At 39.6% G+C, this 21,971-nt stretch overlaps 1 protein-coding gene across 5 annotated transcripts in view; it reads right to left on the bottom strand.

Moving 5' to 3' along the window:
* Positions 1 to 21,971, bottom strand: part of LOC102219844 (coiled-coil domain-containing protein 42 homolog) — a 34,965-nt gene that overhangs the window by 9,003 nt on the left and 3,991 nt on the right. The window lies entirely within an intron of this gene.

Raw genomic sequence — 21,971 nt, 5'->3', positions numbered from 1 at the left:
ATCCATACTCCACACTTTGGGAACCACTGATATAGGGAATGGTGCGGTCAGAACCTAAAGATATCCACATATGTGCTGCTTATCTGTTGTACGTCTTCCATACTCTTCGTAATCTTTTTCATAAGATCAGACAGAGAGCAGAGTAAAACTTCATGCAAAATAGTTACCAACCAGCAACAGTAAAATCATGATGATTTTTGCATTATTCTAAAGAAGTCCCTTGAAATAGAAAAAAAACAAACTTGCACACTAATATATCTTTGGCTCCTATAGAAACTGTAATGTTCACAAAAAAAAATGTGCAAGGTGTTTACGTGAATGAGGTTTGGACGTTAAGATGCGCAATATGTAGCCCTTTTCAGTACGTTTCCATGGAGACTTACCATACATTTCTTGTTTGTGAAAAACTCCCAAGTCTGATTAATGAAAGCATTTCTTGTATTAACCCCCAGATATCCCTGAAATCCACTTGTTGCCTTTTAACAGTCTAGAGATCTGCTCCGTGTCCGGATTTATTGTGTTTACATTCCCCCGCCAGAGTACCATTCCACTCAACAACATACCTGAAAAGCAGAAACAACCAACAGGCTCCAACATTAAGTTTACCCTTCGTGAGTTTACATAGCACAATTTTTAGAGACTGTTGAATCTAATAACATAACAGGCAAAAGATAGCCACAAGTTCAGTCACTAACACCTGAATCCCAACGTCACGTTTAGACAAAAACAAACAAAAGTCTTCAAATAACATGAAAACCCCAACAATGAGTTCCACTTTAAAGAAAACAATGCAAAAATACAAATTCAAAAATGATAATGAAATTATAAAGACCTTCAGGAAGAGTAAAAGCTTACACATGACAAATAACCCACACACACAAGTAGGATGGCCACAATTTCACGTTTGAAAGTGTGGCCATCCTGGCTTCATGCTAACGCTACTTCCGGATCTCACCCACAGGTGGCAGTACTTAAAATTACCTGATGTATTATAACTTTCTATAACTTCTTTCCTCTCTTCGTGCTACAACAAAATGGAGCACACCAAGACAAGCCATGTCCCACAGACTAATGTTATCCTGTCAAAAAGAAGCCTTGCGTCAGTAGCCATGTTCCCACCAACATTTTTTAAAATTAAGTATCGCAAAGAAAAGGCTGATAGAAATGACAAAATTCAAAATAATTTTCTCAACGTCTACGTCCAGACCTTTGGTCCAGAGCAGAGGCCTGTCTGCCCGGTGTGGAGAGGCGCTCCAGGCTGGGATGGAGGCGTGGGTTTGAATCCCACTTCTGACACATTTGCTTTCATTTAAGTGGACTGAGGAAGTGCGTCACGGAGCAAAGACAACTTTGACACCACTGGGAGATGTCAGGACGGCCGAGCGGTCTATTTGATGAAACAATTTTCGTTTTTTCAGTTATTCTAAGAGGCCGTCCTTCAAAAGGTTATGATCATCTTTGTTAGCCTGTGCTTTCATAATTTCAGACATTACATTACATTAGGTTTCTTCATACATATCAAACCATAGACCTGAGCTGCATTAGAAATAAACGTTGTTGTGACTGTAGACTTGAAAACGATCTCAGAATGTTTCTGTTCAGCTGCGTTTCTCTCCTAGATGAAGCCACTAACGAAGTTGCTGCTGCCGTTAACGTTTTACTTTTCTTTGGCATAGAAAGTCCTGCTGAATTGGCGCTTCTGTGTTTTGTTTCTTTGGTTTTGTTTATACTCTGTTTAGTGAAAGTCCCAGTTTGAATATAAACCTACGCAAAGGGATTTATTTGGAGACTTTTCTTTAGTCAGAAGCTAGTTTTATTTCGCACACACGGTTGCTATGACCACGTAGGACAACACATATTAGTTTCAAAGGCTGTGCGTGATGCTAAGCAAAACTGCATATAATTTAACCGTGTAATAAAAGTGGAGGCACTGAATATTAAATGTTTTGAACACATTCTGTGACATGTCAGATAGTTGGACCTCTGTTTATGTGCTGAGCTGCTTTACGACTGGCAAATCTTTCATCAAATGTTGCAACAAAACCAACAAAATCAGTTCGTCTTCGTCGTCTCCACTTGACTTCACACACCTAATTGAGGTTTTGAATGTCATATAATCATCATGAGAACCAACATTTCTGTGCTGGAAAAAAAAAATCCCCATATTAAACGACCACATGTGAACACGAGAGCACATGCCAGCGCTATTTTTTTTTTACCTGAAATGTTCTCTTCTTTTGAACCGTCATGTTTTGTATATCATAAAATACGCCATTCTACTTTTACATCAAGCGGACGCTGCATTTGGAGAACCTTGATGAGACGCCAAGCGTGTTTGTGGAACCTTCAGCTGACCTGTCGTATAAATCTATCCAAACGGCGCTCTCCTCTCTCACCCTGTCAACTCTAATCAGATGTTAAAAGTCAATGAGTGGAGTGGGAGAAAGAACACTAAGCAGATTTATTCAGGCTTTCAAAATGTCTAAGAATATTACATCGTCACATTATTCATTTGGTTCTTTTTTTAACAAGATGTGTGGGTTTAACTGCGTGTTTTCTTAATTGATGGTATTTACATTCATGTATACCAATTTGTGCCACTATCTGAAACAGAATTAATGTTTTCGATGCCCACTGTCATTTTTAATTTTGTGTTTTATTCAGATTTATGTGAAAGATCAATATAATGTAACGTGCAACTGTGACATGGACGGGAAAAAAAAATATACATAGTTTTAACACCTTTGTTTTTTCAAAAACACAAATTTTGTCCTGCCAATTGATTGTCAATTGGACCTCAAGTAGGTCTGGACGTAATATTAAGTATTTTCCAGACACATAGTGCCATTTCAGAGCAAATTAACAGGGAATAGCAATATAATATAATATAAAGTTATGACTTTACATAATACTGCCCCTTTAATAAGATCCATCTATCTTTCGATTGGATGGACCGAAAGCAGTCGGTGTCCCTTCTCTTCTAATGTAAAACACCACACAGCATGATGCTTCCACAACCATTTATAAACATTTAGATCATCTTAATGTAACTCCAAACAAATTAGAAACTATTGGATCTACTGGATCAAAGTGAGAAATCTCTTGTTTAGGTGAATGTCCAGGTCTTGGTAGGTTTGCAGTTGTTTATTACTCTCTCAATTTTTTGTGATGGAACAAATAAATCTCTGTAAGATGTTAAAAGGCTTTTGTTTTATATAACATAAGCCTGCTATAAACTGCTTTGCAACTTTATTTCTGACCTGTCTGCTGTGCTCCTTGGTTTTCATGACTCTGCTGATTGACTAACAAACTCTGAGGCCCTTACAGAAAACAACTGGACTCATACATGTGTTTATTAGGTTACAGGGGATTTTATTTAAGGGCCTCTGAGGAAAAGGGAGTCGATTACAAATGTAGGCCACATTTTTAGATGGCCATTTGTGGAAGTTTTTGAAAAATATATATTTTTAAAAAACAAGCAGCCTGTAGTCTGTGTGTGTGATGAGCTCTCTCTGGGAACTCTGGCTACCTCTAGTCCCTGCAGAAATGAAGCATGTATGATATGAATGACTTTGTGTTGGCCTGTTCAAATAAATGTCTAATAAAACACACCAAAGTAAGCGTTACATGCGTCTGATCCGAGCAGTGGCGCCCCCAAGAAGGGATCCTGAGAAATGCAGCCCTTCTACCCCAAAGAATCATGTTGATGTCATAGAAAGGCATAAATGTTATCGTCTCTAGTGACAACATAAATAAATAAGATTAAAAAATATATATTTTTAGCTTTGCCACCGTAAAACTTTTTGAAGATTTTCTGGACGCGCTACTAGGTGATCTGAGTTTACGTTCAGCGCTAACAAAACCAAATATCTGCCTTTATCTACAGCTAAAGTGTTGCTTCCATCAGTTTTAGGATCTGCACCACAGATTTATACAATGAGCCAGCTTGAAAGCGTTGACAGCCTCTGTGGAGGAGACCTGATGTACCGACCAGGAAGGCCAGCTGTTTGCTGGGATGACCCAGTTCAGGCGCTGGGAGACAGAAGTATCCTAGCTACGCTGCTAGCCCGTCTGGGTAATGAGTCCCAACCCATGAATGACTCGGGGACTGCACTGGATCCGCAATGTGAAGAGTTACTGCGGCTCTATTGCACTTTATAGTTAGTGCTGCTTAATTTGTGGTAGTATTTCTTTACCACTGTATGGTCACCATTAACTATTTTACCAGACCGTCTACCGGGTTATGTACGAGGCTATGTGTTTAGTTTGTCATTCATTAGTTTCAATTGTGTCTAGTTACCGTTATGTGCTGCTGATTGCCATTAACGTGCTGCTCAACAAAAAAAAATGTATGACAGGAAATAGGATTATTCATATGGGAAAAAAATGCTAAATGCTAATTTTAAGTGTTTTATTACAATGGTTTGAGGCGTCACCTGTGCAGCTGGCACTCTCTAGCTGCTATTTCAGAATAGAGACACACTTATTTACAAAACGTATCTAGAGTTATGTCAAAGTCCAACCTCAACCTATACTTTTATATTTAAATGACATCATTAAATGTGGCAACATGTCAAACCCATGATAGCCTTTTTAATAAGTTAATTTGTTTTTACCGTTTGGTGGCTGGGATGGAATTCAAATGATGCCAGTCTTATTACTTCACATAATAACAATTCATCATCTTTACAAAATTTTTATTTTGTCATTTCCAAAATGAAACATACGCATCATTTGACAATATAATTTTGTAAACTCTAGAATGTGTCTTAACTCATAATATTCTTCTAAGTTTTTCTCACTTTGTTCATCTACAAACAAAAACTTGCATGATTATAAATGGCCAAATCTTTGCAGGTGAAGGTAATGCCGAACTAATTGCATATTTTATGTCTCCACCCTCAGCGTTCCCGTGCCGTCTTCTGTCTTTTTCTTCAATTCTCCGAAGCCTGAGTGGAAATTTCAGCGTAACTAAACTGAGCGACAGACTCGGCTTTGCACAGAGACCCAGACATGCAGTGAGAAGATAAATATCCAGTAGGCTAAAGTCGTTCCGCTCTCATTCAAGCCGTGTCATTGTGTCTTCAGGAGATCCAAATCTTTTTCTTTTTTTTGCGATAAGTTTATTTCCACTCAAATTATTTAAAAGTAGGTTCTTTATCAAGCTGAGCTTATTTAACTTATCATCATTTATCAAGTCATCCGCTGACTTTGTGTCGTTGCTTAATTAAGTTCAGACTTGCTTTTACCTCGATGCTGATTTGGCTTATGGAGGGCAGATCCAAGCACCTAATCACACATCCAACAAAAACGATTGAGCAAGGTCAACTTAAAATTCCCAGTAAGACTTTAATTAAAGAGGAGTGCATAAGACTGACATGACACTGTCATAAACATGACATAGTAACATTTTATGAATGTTTACGACTGTTGTCACAAAGTGTCATTCAGTCAATACTGACACTTTTAATGCAAAGTTCTATTAAAAGTTCATTAAAAGTGTCAACTTTGCATTAAAAGTTGTGTGAGTAATCTGAAAGTACACTCCAGAGAAAAATCAGCCAGTAGGTGGATCTGTGACAGCTGAAAAGCAAATAGGATGGGGTCGACTGTAGCTACCCCCAAAATTTGTTTGTTCAGTGCAGTATCAATATCAAATCAATATTTGTGTAAATACGCATGAAAGTGACGTCATACAAAATGTGCTTGTGAGCCATCTGAAACCGTTAAAGGTGGTAAGAATTGTGATGAATTGTGATGAATTGTGATGTCTCTCTGAGCTACGCCCCAAAAGAGGGCCCAGTGTGTCATCGCTTACTCCAGCTCCCATTTGCATATCCTAACATGTGGTTTCCTTTAGCTTTAGCTTAGCAACTAGCTAAAAGAGACAAAAGGAAAACACAGAATTATTTATTCTCAACATGCCTCACCATCACCGTCCACAATCTCTTTTTGAAAAATACTTGCATGACACGAGGTGTGTCAACGTTGAACTTAATTGAATTGAGGCTTTTATTCCTGTTTTTGACAGTTTTCTGTTGATGGTGTGTGTTTGGTAATGCCGCGCACATGGGACAGGAATTGAAACCATTTAACTGGACATTTTTATTTTTGTCCCATTGTTTGGACTCAGTAAGGTTTAAAAAAATGGCTGCGATATCAACAGCAGCTTTGTGCGTACCTACTACTAAATTATTACTTTCCCACATCAAGAGATCGGCTAAAGCACTAGAATCAGCATTTCCAGTTTAAAAGTGTTTTGTGGTTTGAAGAGGTAATGACCAACAACGTGGTTCACTCAGGACTGACGGTCACACCAAATGTAGGTTTCGGAGTAGCAGTAGCTAAAAGAAAATGCAGCTCCGAGGTTAAAGTTTGTGTTGGACAGTTAAAGGTTTAATGGAGCCTTCCTACTAGGTGTGGAAAAAAATAAAATAAAATTGAGAATTGAATTGCTTCACTGAGATTTAGGTCAGTACAAAATTTGAGTAGCATAAAAGCTCATTTTGTGATCAAAATATATACTTTCCACCCTATTTGGTAAATGTTTCTGAAATCTTGTCTTGGTTTTAATTAAATTATTGCTAATGGTCTAATTTCCTGAAATTGACATCTTGTTAGAAACTAAAGCTTTTAAAGATGTTTTTCCCTTTTATATAAAAAAAACAAACTAATGATTTTCTTTCCCATTTAAAAATATATCTCCTTTCAAACTCTGCCCTTACAATGTAACCTACGCTAATCCCTAATCCAATAAAAATAAGCGCAAACTATAGATTTTTCTCATTTTTTCTACAAGTACAGCATCTGTCACTCAGCAGATATGCATTTTGGCAGAATAAGTCACCACTATGCAATGCAAAGGCTCCAGAAGCTTTGTTGTTTTATAATGGAAAAAAAAAAAAAAAAAAAAAGAGAAAGGAGACGATTATAACCGCCAAAGCTTCAAATTTATGACCCAAAGGTGGATGTGGTGATGAAATGAGGAAAGTCAAACCGCATTCATCACCCAGCCGTCACGGATACTGTAATAAGTAATCTTTGAAACGAACTTGGAGATGCGGATACAAACGCAAGTCAGGCACGGATGCGTAATGTTCCACTGCCTCTTCCATCCTCTTTCTGTCCATCTAGCTGTCCTCAAACTGCCACGGCCAATAAATTGTTTTAATATCTTTTTAGCAGCCAGTAATGACTTCTGCTGTGCAATCTCAGTTTTATATGCTCGTGCAAATGGAAAGTATTTTATAAGTGTCATCTGTGACGCGTTGGAAACCAGCAGGTTGTGACTTCCTTTAGCACAAACAGGACGGCGAGACGGACAGCGAGACTTCGTTTTAGTATCGGTGTCGTTTACGAGGAAAGCAAATTGAATTTGTTGTTTCAAGATGGTAGTTTTGATTAAAATGTCGCTTGCCATTTGTAAAAGAGGACGCTGTTTGGCTGTTGATGTTGGAGAAAAGGCTATGTTATTATGAGTATAGAACTTTACTTTGGAGCAAATATGACCATAAAACAAATAAACTTCATAGACGGATCCAGAGGTATGAGATATTTTTGACGAGCCCAGAATCCATGAATATAGAAAACAGATTTTGGTTGCAGGTCCAGAGATGTGGAAACCTACCAGTGCACATCAGACAGGCTTCTTCTCTCTCTCTCTGTTTTCAGATCAACAATCTTCTTAAAACTCTCTGCTTTTCTCTGGCTTTTGACACCTTGAGATGGAAGGTTTTACTCCGTTTTGTTTTGTGTTTTTATAACATGATTGACGCTCTGATTATGTCATTATGCGTATGTACCCAGTTGGTCCAAAATGTTTTGGCGGGTTGCCCCATCCAGCTGACATTTTAGGCTGTCTTCTGCCACAATTGATAAAAAAAAAAGAAAACAGTTTGGACCTCAAAGATTGACCGTGGAATCAATGATTTGCAGCGCGCTAATTACTTTGTGGATTGAAAATGGTGGCTGAGGTGCTGCTCAAGGAGTTTGCAAGTACTGCCTTCCAACTACGAGCCAATCAACGAATGCCATCTGGTGCTAGTGAAATCATTTCCACGTAGTACCCGGATGGAGATCAGCTTCATGTGGAGTTCAGGGTGGATTGATTGAGCTTCGTGACATGGTGCCGTCAGTAGGTGGTAGTAAGGAGCTCAAAGTGTGCTACCAACATATGGATCCTCTACACCAGTGGTGTCCAAAGTGGGTCCTGGAGGGCCGGCATCCTGCATGTTTCAGTTCTCTCCCTGGTTTAACGCACCTGGATCAAATGATGGCTCATTAGAAGGTCTAAGAAGCACATTGACCTGCTGAAAAGGTTGTTACTTCCACCAGGGAGAGAATAAAACATGCAGGATGCCGCCCTTGAGGACAGACTTTGGGCACCACTGCCCTACACTGTCACACCACCAGGCAGGGTGGATTCGAGCTTTCACCTCAATCTTGGTGATGCTGTGTGAACTGTCGCCTCAGCACGACCTCCTCCTTATTGAAGTCAATTTAAGATCCTTGTTTTTTAAAAAAGAGGAACTAAACTGTGGGGACTTTGAACAACGGAGAAAGGTTTTTGCTATACTTGCTCTGTGGTGAATGAATTCTTTCTGCCTGCCTCTGATACACACACAGCGAGTTTTGTAACGTTGACATTCTTGTCAGGTTAGTTAAGTGGAGGATGTGAAAGCATCGAGGGTCGTGTCCGTTCTTTACTCTTTTGGTCCAGGGTTCAAAAACAGACCATTAGACGCTGGTCAAGATTGCGGCCACGTTACATTGTTAGAGCTCTGGACCTGAGGCACTGGTTTAGTTATATCACCAAAAGATTACAAGTCCTCCCCATGTTTCTATCAAATCACTTTAGCTGGACAATTGAGGAGGGCGGTGGGGGGGGAGGGAACAAATATGGTTTCAGTCCCTTAGGACAAGAAGATTCACATTCTCCATTTTGGTACTGCTTCCATGATTCAAGAAATGTAATTTTTGAGGGAAGACTCACAGAAATAAGCCTATTGCCTGATTTTGAATTTTTTTTTTCACTCCTAAAGTTGTTTTCGATGTCAACTCCGATCGGAAGGTTGCTCTTGATGAATGAAATTCTCCTCGGTTTTTTAATATCTCTGATATTAAATGGCCCTCAGGTCACTGACACACACAGCTGCTGTTTACTGATGGTCACTTTTCTTCAGCGTGGAGGACCTCTGACTCACTATTTTCACAGGAGAGCGTTGATTCATTGATTTTCATTTTATATGAGAAGTGCCGGGACTTTTCCCCAGGGATCCTCCAACAGATTTTTCAGCTCAGTTTACAAGCGTGACATCAGGGCACAAAGGCAACGACAAGCCAAAGGAAGAACCAATTATCACTCCGATTTTAGCCTCACATTCAGTATACACCCAGTGAATCGTTTGATATTTAATTCCTGCTTGCATTGTGTTTTCTTTACGTTTTTTTTACTTTGCTCTATTTATTTGGTCACTTTATTAAAAGAGATAACCATGGTCCGGTACAGCTATCTAAGGTTGGAGTCTAATAACTTGTCCCATCATTTCTCAGTGATGCAAGTAGCAATTGACACACGTTAAATGATGAAACGTATCACTGCGCTCCCGCTGCGGTTTCCCCTCTAAGCTCCCGTCACGCTGCTTTTGTATATCTTGATAGGTGAGTGTCTGAAAAACTAATTTTATCCGGGGACACAGAGGGCTTTTTGTGAAACATCAAGAGAAGTCTGAGCTCTTTTCATGATGAGCTCCAGCCACATCTACCATGTGAAATGAAGGATGTAAACTTCGTGCGAGTGAAACTGCGCTGAGGGCAGACCGAGGGATGTTTGTCGTGGTCTCAGCCAGCACACGTTTCCTTTCTCTCTTTCCACACTTCATGTCCTCATAACCATCTACGATAGAAATGCCAAAGTACATAACCCAGGGATGGTGGGCACAATTTACTGCAGTGTTTTCTAGTCAATCCAAAATGTCAACAAACCTAAGATCTGAATATTTCACAAAGGGATTGTCACGGGGTAATCAAGACGTCAAACTACTAAAGCAGAAGGCCTTCACAGCTTTATACGGAGACGTTGAATGAAAAATGTCCCATAATGCCCCGCAGAGAGGTGTTTGTGTTTCTTACATTAATTTTAAGAAGTTAAAAAAAGTAGGTGTTTGCAACAAGATAATTCAATTATCTCATGTTTTTTATATATATATATATATATATATATATATATATATATATACAGTACAGACCAAAAGTTTGGACACACAGTTGTGTCCAAACTTTTGGTCTGTACTGTATATTTGGGTATTGGTAAATATATATAATGTGGATCATTTGAAGTTTGCAACTGTGAATAAAAACTAATTAATGATGGTATTTTCTGTAGGACGAGCTTGCTGTGTAAAGCCAGGTGGGTGAAGTATAGTTACGGCACCTATGATGGGAACAAAAGGTGTACTAACCCATGCTTCTTAAATTGCTTTGTAGTTTTTCTTTCTTTTTTCTTTCGCAGGTGACTGCAGAGGGCATCGTTCCAAGAGCATTTCATCCAGACATGCTGCCACTAGACAGACACTTTCCTCTCCCCCAGGGACCATTAGGGACACCTGGGCACAGCAGGGAGTCTCTGGCAGGCAAAATTTTACAAGTCCAGAAAAGAAGAATCAAAAACCAAGATACAACGAATAGTCAAATAATGTTGCTTGTAATTTCTGTCTATTATCTTGCCATAAAATGTTAGAGAAGGTTTTTCTTTAAAATAAAACAATCAACCCCGTTGCAGACCTTATAAGGATTCTTTTGCTGCAGACAAAAAAAATCACTTAAGTTGAATTATTGTTTAGTTTGAGGGGGTTAAAAAAAAAAAAGGTAGCAAGCTGCTACCATGAGATACTGGAACTGAGCGCAATGTGCAAGAGGATTCAGAGTAATTAACTGCCAAAAACGTGAGCACACTTTTTTTTTTTCCAGCAGCAGTGAAAGTGATTCATGTCATACGAAACGCTGGTAGCTTTGGAAACATGCGTGATTCTTTGCCTTCTGCTCCGATTTTTACTCTGCTGAACTGACAGCATCAGCCGTTTCGCATCGGGTGATAAACGCAATGCGATGTGAATAGATACTGAGCGACCGGCACAGGGTCCGGGTGCGGATATAAGCCCTGTGGTGTACGACGTATTGCAAAGATGGAAAAACGATGAAAAAAAAAAACAAAACACAAAATACAAACTAAATTGTTGAAAAAAACCTGTGGAAGAGTTAAAAAATTGAACCGATTTTTAAATTAAAATCAAACTGTAGCAGGCATCATTAGTGGTTTATTTTGACTCCATTCTCATTTCAGATGTTTTATTTCCGTCTCAAATCAGAATGGCCACGTTGTGTCACTCTTCCTCACCTGAACGTAAGCGGCAGATCAGTCCTGGATCTATTTACTGTCTACAGAAATCTGGCCAAAGATACAATCTGTTACTCTGTCTGGACACATCCTGACTGTCGTCCCATTGGACCTTTCAGTAACTCGGCTTGACGTTTATTTGGTGGCGCTCATTGTTTGTTTATTATTGTTTGTCTGATTATGTGGTTGCTGCTGCTGCCTGTACAGCAATTTGGCCACTGGGAGCAATAAAGACCTCCGTGATCCATGAATCCGGACGTATATTAGTGTGTAATGAAAAGAGCTTGGGCTTTGTTTATGAAACATAAACTCTACAGCCAGATGCTGTTCGCTCGATCATTCAGGGTTGAAAGAATAAAATAAGCCAGACGCAGCTGTGTTGTGATTTGGATTTGGTTAGACTCAATAAAACGGGGTTACGATTAAAATAGTGGCTTTCAAATGTATTTTTTTCTGCTACATATATGCAGCACATAAGTGTAATATGTAATTTAAATGAATAAACATAAGTAATAATAAATAAAATTACAAAAAAAACTAATGGAAGTGAATGTTGTTCACTCCTACTGCAAGTTATGAGCCAAAAATATCAACAAGTTAAATCACAACAGAGAGGAAGTAAGCCAACAGTAGCCCAGGTGCAAATATCCTCACAGAGTGAGGTGCTTGTTTACTCAAGACTGTTTGCAGTGGGGTATGCCTGAGTGTTTTAGGCATGTTTAGAACGCCATATTATTTTCTCAAGCTGTGTCAGTTCCGGGTCAGAGTGCAGAGCAATGTACGTGACCTGACAGAGGACAAAATGATGCTAATGTGAAAAAAATAAATAAATATGTAAAAAAAAAGAAAACAAAACAAAAATCTGCAATATGATAATAGGTGAGGGAGTAAATTTACAAAATGTCTGCAGATCATGTGTAATAGTTTAATTCTGAGTCTTAAATTATTGTCTTAATTCTACAAAAATTGTTTTTTTTTTAGATCTTTTTTATAAAGAAATGCTAACATATTGTGTTACATAAAAATACTTCTAGATGTACTGTGTGATCAGAGCTTTTCTGGGATAAAAATGCTTAACAGAGAATTTGCTGGAAACAACAAAGTTGAGTTTGTTAACACCCATCAGAACCATTTTTCACTCTAAATTGCTCTTTATTCTACCTTGTATTATGAGCCTCAGTTTTTTTAGTATTTCAGTGTTTGTCCAAATGTTATTTATAAAAGAAAGGTGCTCGATTTGTTCTGGCATGAAACACAAGTTGAAACCTACTCTAAAGTTGGAGGGCTCCAGACGCGTTAACTCTCCAGGGTTATTATCAAAATTTCCTTTAATCTGCTCTTAAACGAACCCAATAAAAAGGATTTGCTCACCAAAGATTGTCGAAGACCTTTTGAGATTATCTAGAAATCGGGTTTGGAGGTTTGAACATGGAAGTTTGTAAAATCCCTACAATAAGCTTTCAGGGTAATTATTAAGTAGATATTTTCATAGATGTAAAGAAATCTTTCTAACTAGTGCAATTTGGGGATTATGACCATCTGAGATGGGGGGGAAAAAACCAGTTTCTAATTCCTTATTAGGAGGAGAGATCAACCGGTGCGTGGCGCCAGGATTCGCGCAGGACGATCAATATTTGCCGTACTTTATAGGCCTCCTGTAACGGGTTTCCGGATATGAAGGGGAGACGTGACACTGTTGCCCAGAGAAGGCTGCGTTGTGACAAACCCTGACAAATAAGCAGAGCGACGCCGAGATTGCCTATCAGCGACTCTCGACGGCAGGGTCACAGAGTACACATTAAATTGTCCCTGATGAGAGGTGGAAATGTGCTCTGACAGCAGCAACGCCATCAGACCTTAATAAGGATGGATTGTGCACACATGTAACGGGTACAAAAAAGAAAAAGTGTAATGCGGAAAAATATTTGCTGTTCATTTTGTGGTAACAACTGTAGATTTAGTTCAGTTAACTCTGCTGCATCTCACATTCATTTAAATGGCAAGTGTTAAAGTTGGAAAAAGTCAGCTCAAATAAATCTGTTTCGCCTACAAATGCATTCCGTCTTCCCCGCTTTGTGTAAAATGTCATCAAATTATGCTTATATATATATATATATATATATATATATATATATATATATATATATATATATATATATATATATATATATATATATATATATATATATATATATATATATATATATATATATACTGTATATATATATATGCTTTTTTTCTCTTTTTTTCAAACCACCACATTACAGCCTTTGTGGTTTGAAATTGACTGCTCTGAACTGCCACCTTCCCGCTTTCCGCAGAGAACAGGAGGGCCTTGCTCAGCTGGAAGTCAATTGATACACTTTACAGATGAGTCACCGATGCGCCATTTCATGGAGGCTCTTAAATCCATTTCCTGCAGCCCTGCGCTGGTCTGCTGTAGAGGAGCGCGGTTGCCACAGTTACGCACTGATACAGGGGAGAAAAAAAAAAAGGCCTGGGGATGGAGCACCATCTTACACAAGTGTCTGTATTTTATTTTTTTTATTAATCTGTTTTCCGCCAAGAGTCCTTAAAAGAAAAAGAAAAAAGTTGGGCTATATTCACTGTAACTCTGAGCTAAAGCGGGATTGAAAAACCTGTGACGGAGTACGTCAACAGATCAGCAGATAACGGCTCCGTCATGTTTATCAAAACATGAAATTATCAGCCGGACGACATGTTCACTGAACTCCGAGGGAACATGAGTTTTACTTGGATTTCGCCCAACCCACACAGTCGCCGACACATTTCATATTTGAAGCCATCTTGTGCTGGAATGAAAATTGGCCGTTTCTCATTAAAGCTCATAAAAAATGGATGGCTTTTCTGAGAACAAAAAAAAGAGAGCTTGAGATATGAAAGAAGCCGAGCAGCTAGAGAGACTGATCTTTAATCAAGCGTCTGTCTTGATTGATAAAGTTGGTCTGTCTTTATAAAGGCTGCCGTAAATCACTAATGGGAAAATAGTTTTGTGATATGACAGAGCTCGGAGTTTTCTTTGGCACCGAAAAACGTTTGATTAGTGCAGCTGCCATCCCCCCAGTCTGCCCACTGGCGTAGCGGAGGCAGAGCAGCGGCGCTAAGTATGTGATAGATGGGGGTTCGTTGTTCTGGCTGGAATCATCGACTGCACTTGTGTAGGTGTGGAAGTCAATCTCAGCGTGTTTTGTAGCGAGATGCCACGACTCTTGCTCAGCGTGCTCCCGGTCGCCTCCTTTGTTCCCTCACTCGCCCTTCTTCCATCCCCGCTTGGTCCCTTCCAGCTCGCTATGGGGGGGCTGGGACCTCTACTGGCAGACATAACCTGCAGGTACAGGCTATTAGTTCATTAGCGTTTCAGAAACAAATTCAGGACAAGTGGACAAGACCTGATGCATGAAACTTCTGGCTTAAGAAAATGAGTCAATCAATTAGGTACACAGGTCACCTGGTCATTGAATTCCAGCCCAATTCAGCTTGATTCTCATCTCCTTTCACTTCTCCATCTGGGCTTTCTCTCGTCATCTTGGATTTCCTCCGGTATAAGTTGTAAACAATGACGTTGATTTCTGTGCTGTTTTATGCTTGCAGTCTGCCTGAAGTTTTAGCAATGAAGGAAGTTAACAAAGTTAAATCCGTGTTGGCCACGCTTCCAAATATTGAATTAACATTACTGTTCGGCTCGGCACGTCTCTCTTCACAGTGGAGGATGGTTGTTTACAGCGCAGGCAGCTTCATAGCGTCGAACTTGCGCGTTACATACGTCACAGGCAAATGTTAACGATTGAGTAAGATTTTAAACTTGGAGTCCATGCCTCTAGCAAGCAATCGTTTCCAGAGCATGTATGAAACGATCTGTCTTAGTTTAGAGATTAGACTAGATTTTTTGCCCTTGTCCTTATCTCTATAAGGACTCATACCTCCAGTGGTCATGGGGTAAGAGACACATCCTGGACAGATCCTACCCAGCTCATGATGATCCTAAGTACTTAACCAGAAGGCAGGAGGACTTGTTTCTGTCAGATGGATTGTATGATCTTCAATTTTGATCATACAATCATAGGTTAAGAGTTCCAGACTTTAAAGAAGTTTCCAGAAAGAGTGTAACTCCTGACTCACATTGAGAAGACTAGAATAAGTCAAACAGTAAATGGCTTGTACATTCATAAACCACAGATAAATATTAAACATCACTGATTCACTAAATGTTATGCAATTTGAGCAGACCTGATGGAAAAACATTCCCCTCAAGCACCACGTCACATCGGCCCTGAAGCCGAGTGTACAGTTAATCCAGTCCACCTGATGAACTGGAGTCCATGATTACTCTTATAGACACTTTCTGAATTTTAATCTTGTGCTTCATGAATTACTGGACTCCTCTGCTCCTGCTGAGAACCTGGAAAGTCTAAAGAAGAACCGTATGTCCCGGCTAAATGAGGAACTCATGAATCTGAGGAGAGATTGCGGAACACCTCAACTCCACTGGCAATGTTCTTGACTGGAAGCATTTCCACAGGCTTGGAAAGACACTTTGTCCTCTTTTCAACTACCAATGTACACAGCAAGCGCAGCTTATTCCTCAAATCTCATCATAAGTCATCAGCACAATTTAAAATTTTTATTTGTTACGGGAACACAACTCCGAGTTAATCCACCTTGTGCTGTTAAAGTTTGAGCAGCTCGTGACCTTTTCATTTTTATTAGAGAGGGCTGATATACTAAAAACTGTTTGGGCAGTTTGTCAGACCTCAAGACTATTTCCCTTTTTCAATTAGCTCAGATTGTTAACTCAGCTCAATGTACAACCTGTGCTGTGGACCCTCAGCCAGCCTGGGCTGTAGAGAAACTATGGTCAGTATTTGGACTTTTCTGACTACCGGAGTTTTCCCTGCCTGTTTTCGGCATGTTTTCACACCTGTTAGCCCGGTAGACTCGGTTCGATTGCCGACCGAAAAAGCAGCACTTGTTACATTTTCAGCTGATGCAGTTCTCTTTCACACTGCTCAAATGAGCCAAACCCTTTCAGCAACCTGTTCTTCTCTTCTCCTGTGGTGGTGCTGCACCAAGAACCACTGGAGGAAACAACACAAAAACCTCCAAAGAAGACGCTGAGTGTAAACAAAAATGGAGTGGTGTCACATTTTAGCGGTTGCAGGATGTTAAATATTTTAAGTTAAAACTTAAAAATACCTAGTATGTTGTTTAGGGATGCATAACTAAACATGGTTGTCGTTTTGTCCTGCTAAAAGTAAAATAAAAGTGAAATAAGTCAAGAACAATTTTATGTCCGTTAGTGAAATAACGGCATCAGTAAATGGGTAATAAATTAGGTTATCTGAGCTTTGGGAACTTTTGGTTGTTTAAATGACTTTTGATTCTTCCGATTAACGTTTCACTTGATAACTATTATATCCCTGAAAATATATAATTTTGTAAAAACCCAGTCAAACTATAGAAAAAACTTGCAGTGTATTACTGCCATGGGGCCCAAAATAAATCTGTTCTGAAGTATTTCTGAACATAAACGAAGTTGTAACCTGCAGACCCAGAGCGGTGACCTACTTGATTAGCATCCAACTTCACATCCTGTCTCTTTGCTTACAAGGCCTTGCAGCCAAGTGGTGTAGATGAAGCTACATGAAGGAGCACACTTTGCATTTTCCTGTAGGACTAATATCAGAGGAGGAGAAACAGCTTCTTGTATTATGTCAAACAATCAAAGACCGGTGTAATGAAGACTGAGGCTGGTTTGGTTATGGATAAACAATCACTATAGAGTGTCGGGTTAGGACAGCTGATATATATGTTTAGGTGAGTTAGTGAAATAAGAGAAGGTCTGAGTCCAGAATTGAGCTTTACTTGACTTTAATTAGCTCTTGAGGTTCCTCCATACATATGAAGGCACGTTTGGGTGGTTGATGGGTGTGTGTGTGTGGGTGTGTGGGTGTGTGTGTGTGCGTGTGTGTGTGTGCGTGTGTGTGTGTGTGTTTCTATAAAGATAAACAAATACAAATTATTAGATCTTGCCTGTAAATACTTTCACAAATAAACCAAATGTCCACAAAGTGAATAAACGTGTTTAAATATTACTAGACTAGCAGCTGGTTGATATCCGAGTATGAGAACATAAATAATAATTACACATAAATAATAATCAACCCTGCTAATAATAGCGTCACACGATAAAACATACAAGAGAAATAAGGCATTTCAATTAGAAATGGTAACACGAATAACAGCTGCATCTAATTAACCGAGCTAATTAAGCTTAATAGCTTAATGCTAAACGGCGAACTTTTAGCTCTCAACAATACGAGTAAATCACACCAAACGACCATAATATTCAACGGGACAAAGTACAAATACAGCTCTCAGGCATTTATGAAACCGAACTAAACACCAACAGCATTACTTACATTCAATGGCCCACCTTCTTCAAATTAGACAAAATTGGTGTCAAACGTTTGTGCTACGTTTGTGCTGGTTTGTGCAGCAAAAATTTTCGTTTGTGCCGCTATCATTTTAAAGATATAAAGAAATGTTTTTAGAGGTCATCAAAGGTCAACCAGCCCTCTTAATATCTTTAAAATGATAGCTGCACAAATGAAAATCTTTGCTGCACAAACCAGCACAAATGTAGCCGAGTTGATTGACACCCATTTCGTCTGATTTGAAGAAGGTGGGGGGGCTGGTTGACCTTTGATGACCTCTAAAAACATTGCTTTATGTCTTTAAAATGATAGCGGCACAAACGAAAATTTTTGCTGCACAAACCAGCACAAACGTAGCACAAACGTTTGACACCAATTTTGTCTAATTTGAAGAAGGTGGGGGGGCCAACTTCACTCAGGTTCAATACCATGGACGCACAGTAGAAAGAGGTAATAAACGAAGTCTACGTTGAGAGCCGCACCACTCAATGCTGAGATCTATAAGCAAGAAGTAGCAAATATGAACGAGAAGCCACCCAGTGGCTGAAATAAAATACTGCATCTAGAACACCTTGATAAAGAAAAACTAAACTAGGGGGCTGAAAACAGATAATTAACAGTCTTTTGTACGACCGGGATAGATCAGAGAATTGTGGTCCAACATCAAAACCAGAATTCTTTAAAAAAAAAAAAAAAAAATCAGGGGGAAAAATTAAGCATATCATATTTACCTAAAGGTTTCATAAACACCGTGAGCTTGAAAGTAAAAGAAGTGAAATTACAACGAAAGCGATCGGAGGGACTTTGTTGTTTCTGTTTCTGCTAGTGTTAAAGACAAAGAGCACAATGGCAGCTGCTCAGCAGGTCAGTGGAGTCTGGAGAAACGGTAACGTAACTATGTTATCTGCCAGGTTATGACGCAACACATAGAGTCTGTAGCAATACACCAGGATCCTCCTGATGAAAGTAAATTAGGATTTAAAATTACCATGTTACCATTTGGAACTTGAATGTTTGGTTTGACTAATTTGGCTCGAAAGTTAAAAAAATTAAAATAGGGGAGAAAAAAAAATTCCCTTAGGACATGCACACTTAAAAATGCAGACTCAGCCCCACACATTGCATGCGCTGCTTCTCCTTTTCACATTGTTTGAGGCTGGAATATTAGGACAAACACGATAAAGCCCCCCTAAGGAAATAGCGGCCATGAGTTTAGACAAAAATAGGAACCTTTCCAATCTGACATTGTTGTGTTGACAGTGTTGACAAGGCGACCAGAGAGGGAGATTAGCATCAGGACTTATCTTTTTCAAATGACACGACATTTGGCACGCTGACACTGAACCCCTCGACTGTAATTACTGTAATCCTTTTTTTTTGGTGTGTCTTACACGCCGTATACCCAAGCTGATGAGAAATAGGCTATGGTAGATAGTAAATTAGCCGGGTAGACGCAGCGTCTAGGCTTTTGCTTTCATTTATCCCTACCATGCCTATCAGGGTGACATAACTCTTAAGTGACGCACTATGCACAACGAGGCACTTGAGTCAACAAAGTGAGGCAAAGACATCACCATTCATCAACCCTTTGGTTTATCCAGTGCAGGTCTGACCACATACTGGCTTCCTGGGTAAACACAGCCGTTTTAGGCAACCCTGCTGTGACAGGGGAAAAAAACCCAAGAAAACTAAGGCTGAAAAGAGAAAGTGATATACAACAGTTCAAGATTCCACTTTAGGCTCTTCAGTCAACATCGCAGAGCTGGTGCGGGCACCGATGAATGTATACCACACCGGATATGGTGGCGTGTTGCAGTCCTGCTTGCAATTCTTCAGAACTTTCTAGTTTCGTTTTGAAAGATTAGACCCCATGCAGCACGCACCCGATGCTGCAGTGTAGAAAATCTTCAAAAATGGTGGGATGCACAGCACTACTTTGATGACAAGTGGGGCACAACCCTGTTTAGGCAACAAGTTTTGGAGCAATCGAGGCCAGTGTCTTTATTTTTGTATGTCTTTCCCACTACTTCCTGACCTTGTACTATTGAGTATTTTAAATTAGAGCTGAAAAACAAAACTTCAACGGTCTTGTGATCTTCATCAGGAGGACCGGTAGCGGCTGTTGTTCCGTCAGACCATCAGTTTCCGAAATCATGCAAAAAACAAAAAAAACATAAAACACAGGATCAGTGCAACCTCGCCGCACCGCGTAACCAAGTAAAGAACTTGTCGGGTCTAAACGATGCCATTGCTTAAGACTTCAGTAAACTAAAATAATTTTATAGAAAGAGCTGTAATGCCCAAAAAGGGGTTGGGAAGCCTGCTGTCTTTCAATGAAGTGTTTTTTTTCCCTTAAGAATTCATATTCATTTGACCTCATTTTCAGATGAGAGATTTCATTTCCTTGGTTGAATAAAAGCACATTTAAATATCCAAGGGGTCTGAATAAATGTAGGCTGAGTTGCAGAGGGCACAGCCAACATGTGGAAGAATTTCCTCTGGTTAATTGAAACAAAAATCCAGGTTTCAATCGTATGTTGACAATGCTCTGTGTGAAACATGGTGGCGTCTTCCTACTGGGAAGATTTACATCAGCCAGAGCAGGGAAGCTGGTCAGTTTATGGGAACGTTTCAACTAGAGGCAGTGAAATCTTAGATGAAAGAGCTTGAAAAGTACCTTAGACTGGGATGGACTTTTGTTTTGTTTTTTTCAGTGCTGAGTGTATTTAACTGACCCAGTTAAATTCTAACATAAATCCAGTTAACAAGCCTTAAACGTAGATGTTCGTACATCGAATGTAACCAAGTTTTCAAAGAATGGGAACATTTTTCTAGTCTCTAGATCTGAAAAACGAGCAGAGACATATCCCATAATGTGTTGATGTTGCGATGGACCCAAAGACAGAAACAGCATTTATTCTAAGATTGAGAAACTTTTTTTTATTTGCACGAGGCAAACAGGACATGGAACCAGGGTGATAGTAATGGAGTAATCCAGAAACCAGGGAGATTAACGTTGTGGAGGTGTGATGGTGATGTAGGAAACAGGTGAGGCTTCACAGGTGGATGCAGAAAAGCTGGGGGCAATAAAAGCATGGAACTGAGAAAAGGTAACTCATAAATATTGAGTGAGGGAAATAAAAGCCTAGAAGGATCAACGAACCAACGGGAGAAAATAGGAACACGAAAACAACACTAAGCTGAAATATAAAGAGAAGAGAACTCATGAAAAAACCTTTACCTTTATATGACCCTAATGTTGATTATGCAATGTTTCCTCGTTTCATGTTGTTACCCAATGAAAACCTAAAAGAAGGGGGAAATATACACTGCGTACCTTTTTGCGGGTATGTTCCACCTACTAACAAAACTCAATGGAAGCCCTCAAGTGTCTCAGGTTTTATTCTTTTGGTGGTTATGGGGCCTGTTTAAAGAGCTATTTGAGAAAGGCTAACTCGCAGACGTGGCACTTTCCTGGCAAACGGAAAGAAAAGACGCATGGGGAGATAAGGCCCTCTGGTAATTGCGTATGATTTTGAAAAATATTTACACAGTAATCAAAATTTCATTAGAGGATGTTTTCCCACCCGAATATTTTTGGCCTCCCTTCCAACATGTCTGCGTAAGGTGGGGTAAACGTGGGGCTCTTCGACTTTTTTTTTACCGCCGTTTTATTAGGAGACCCAGTCTCCAGGAGAGCTCACAGACTTCACTTTGAGTCTGACTTTAAAACAAAGGTGAAAAGTCTCACGGCAAAAGCGCAAGACGAGCTGCAGCTATCGAAATGGTGGCTACAACAGAGGAAGAAAATCAGCAATCCCTCATGAAACAGCGAAGCTGCCCGGAGCGCGACATGGAGGAATTACAGTAGAGCCACTGACAGTTTTCAAGACCTTTCAGAGGTTAACGGGAATAGAAACAGGTTTTTCCCTTGACTCAGAGAGATGAAGTCTGTTTTGTGTTTCGCCGCGTCTTTCCTCTGTTTGCTCACACACCGTTAATAACTAAAATTATGTCATCGTGCGTGTGATACGGTGCCCTACTTTTCCGCTGACTCTCGGCTTTGTACCTGGAGGAAATTAAAAACTCAAAACTAATAGTTACCGCTTCTCTTCCATAAG

Source organism: Xiphophorus maculatus, chromosome 2, assembly GCF_002775205.1.
Source record: "Xiphophorus maculatus strain JP 163 A chromosome 2, X_maculatus-5.0-male, whole genome shotgun sequence".
Classification (NCBI taxonomy): Eukaryota; Metazoa; Chordata; class Actinopteri; order Cyprinodontiformes; family Poeciliidae; genus Xiphophorus; species Xiphophorus maculatus.
The sequence above is the reverse complement of the archived record's forward strand: the minus strand, read 5'-3'. Positions and strand labels throughout refer to the sequence as shown.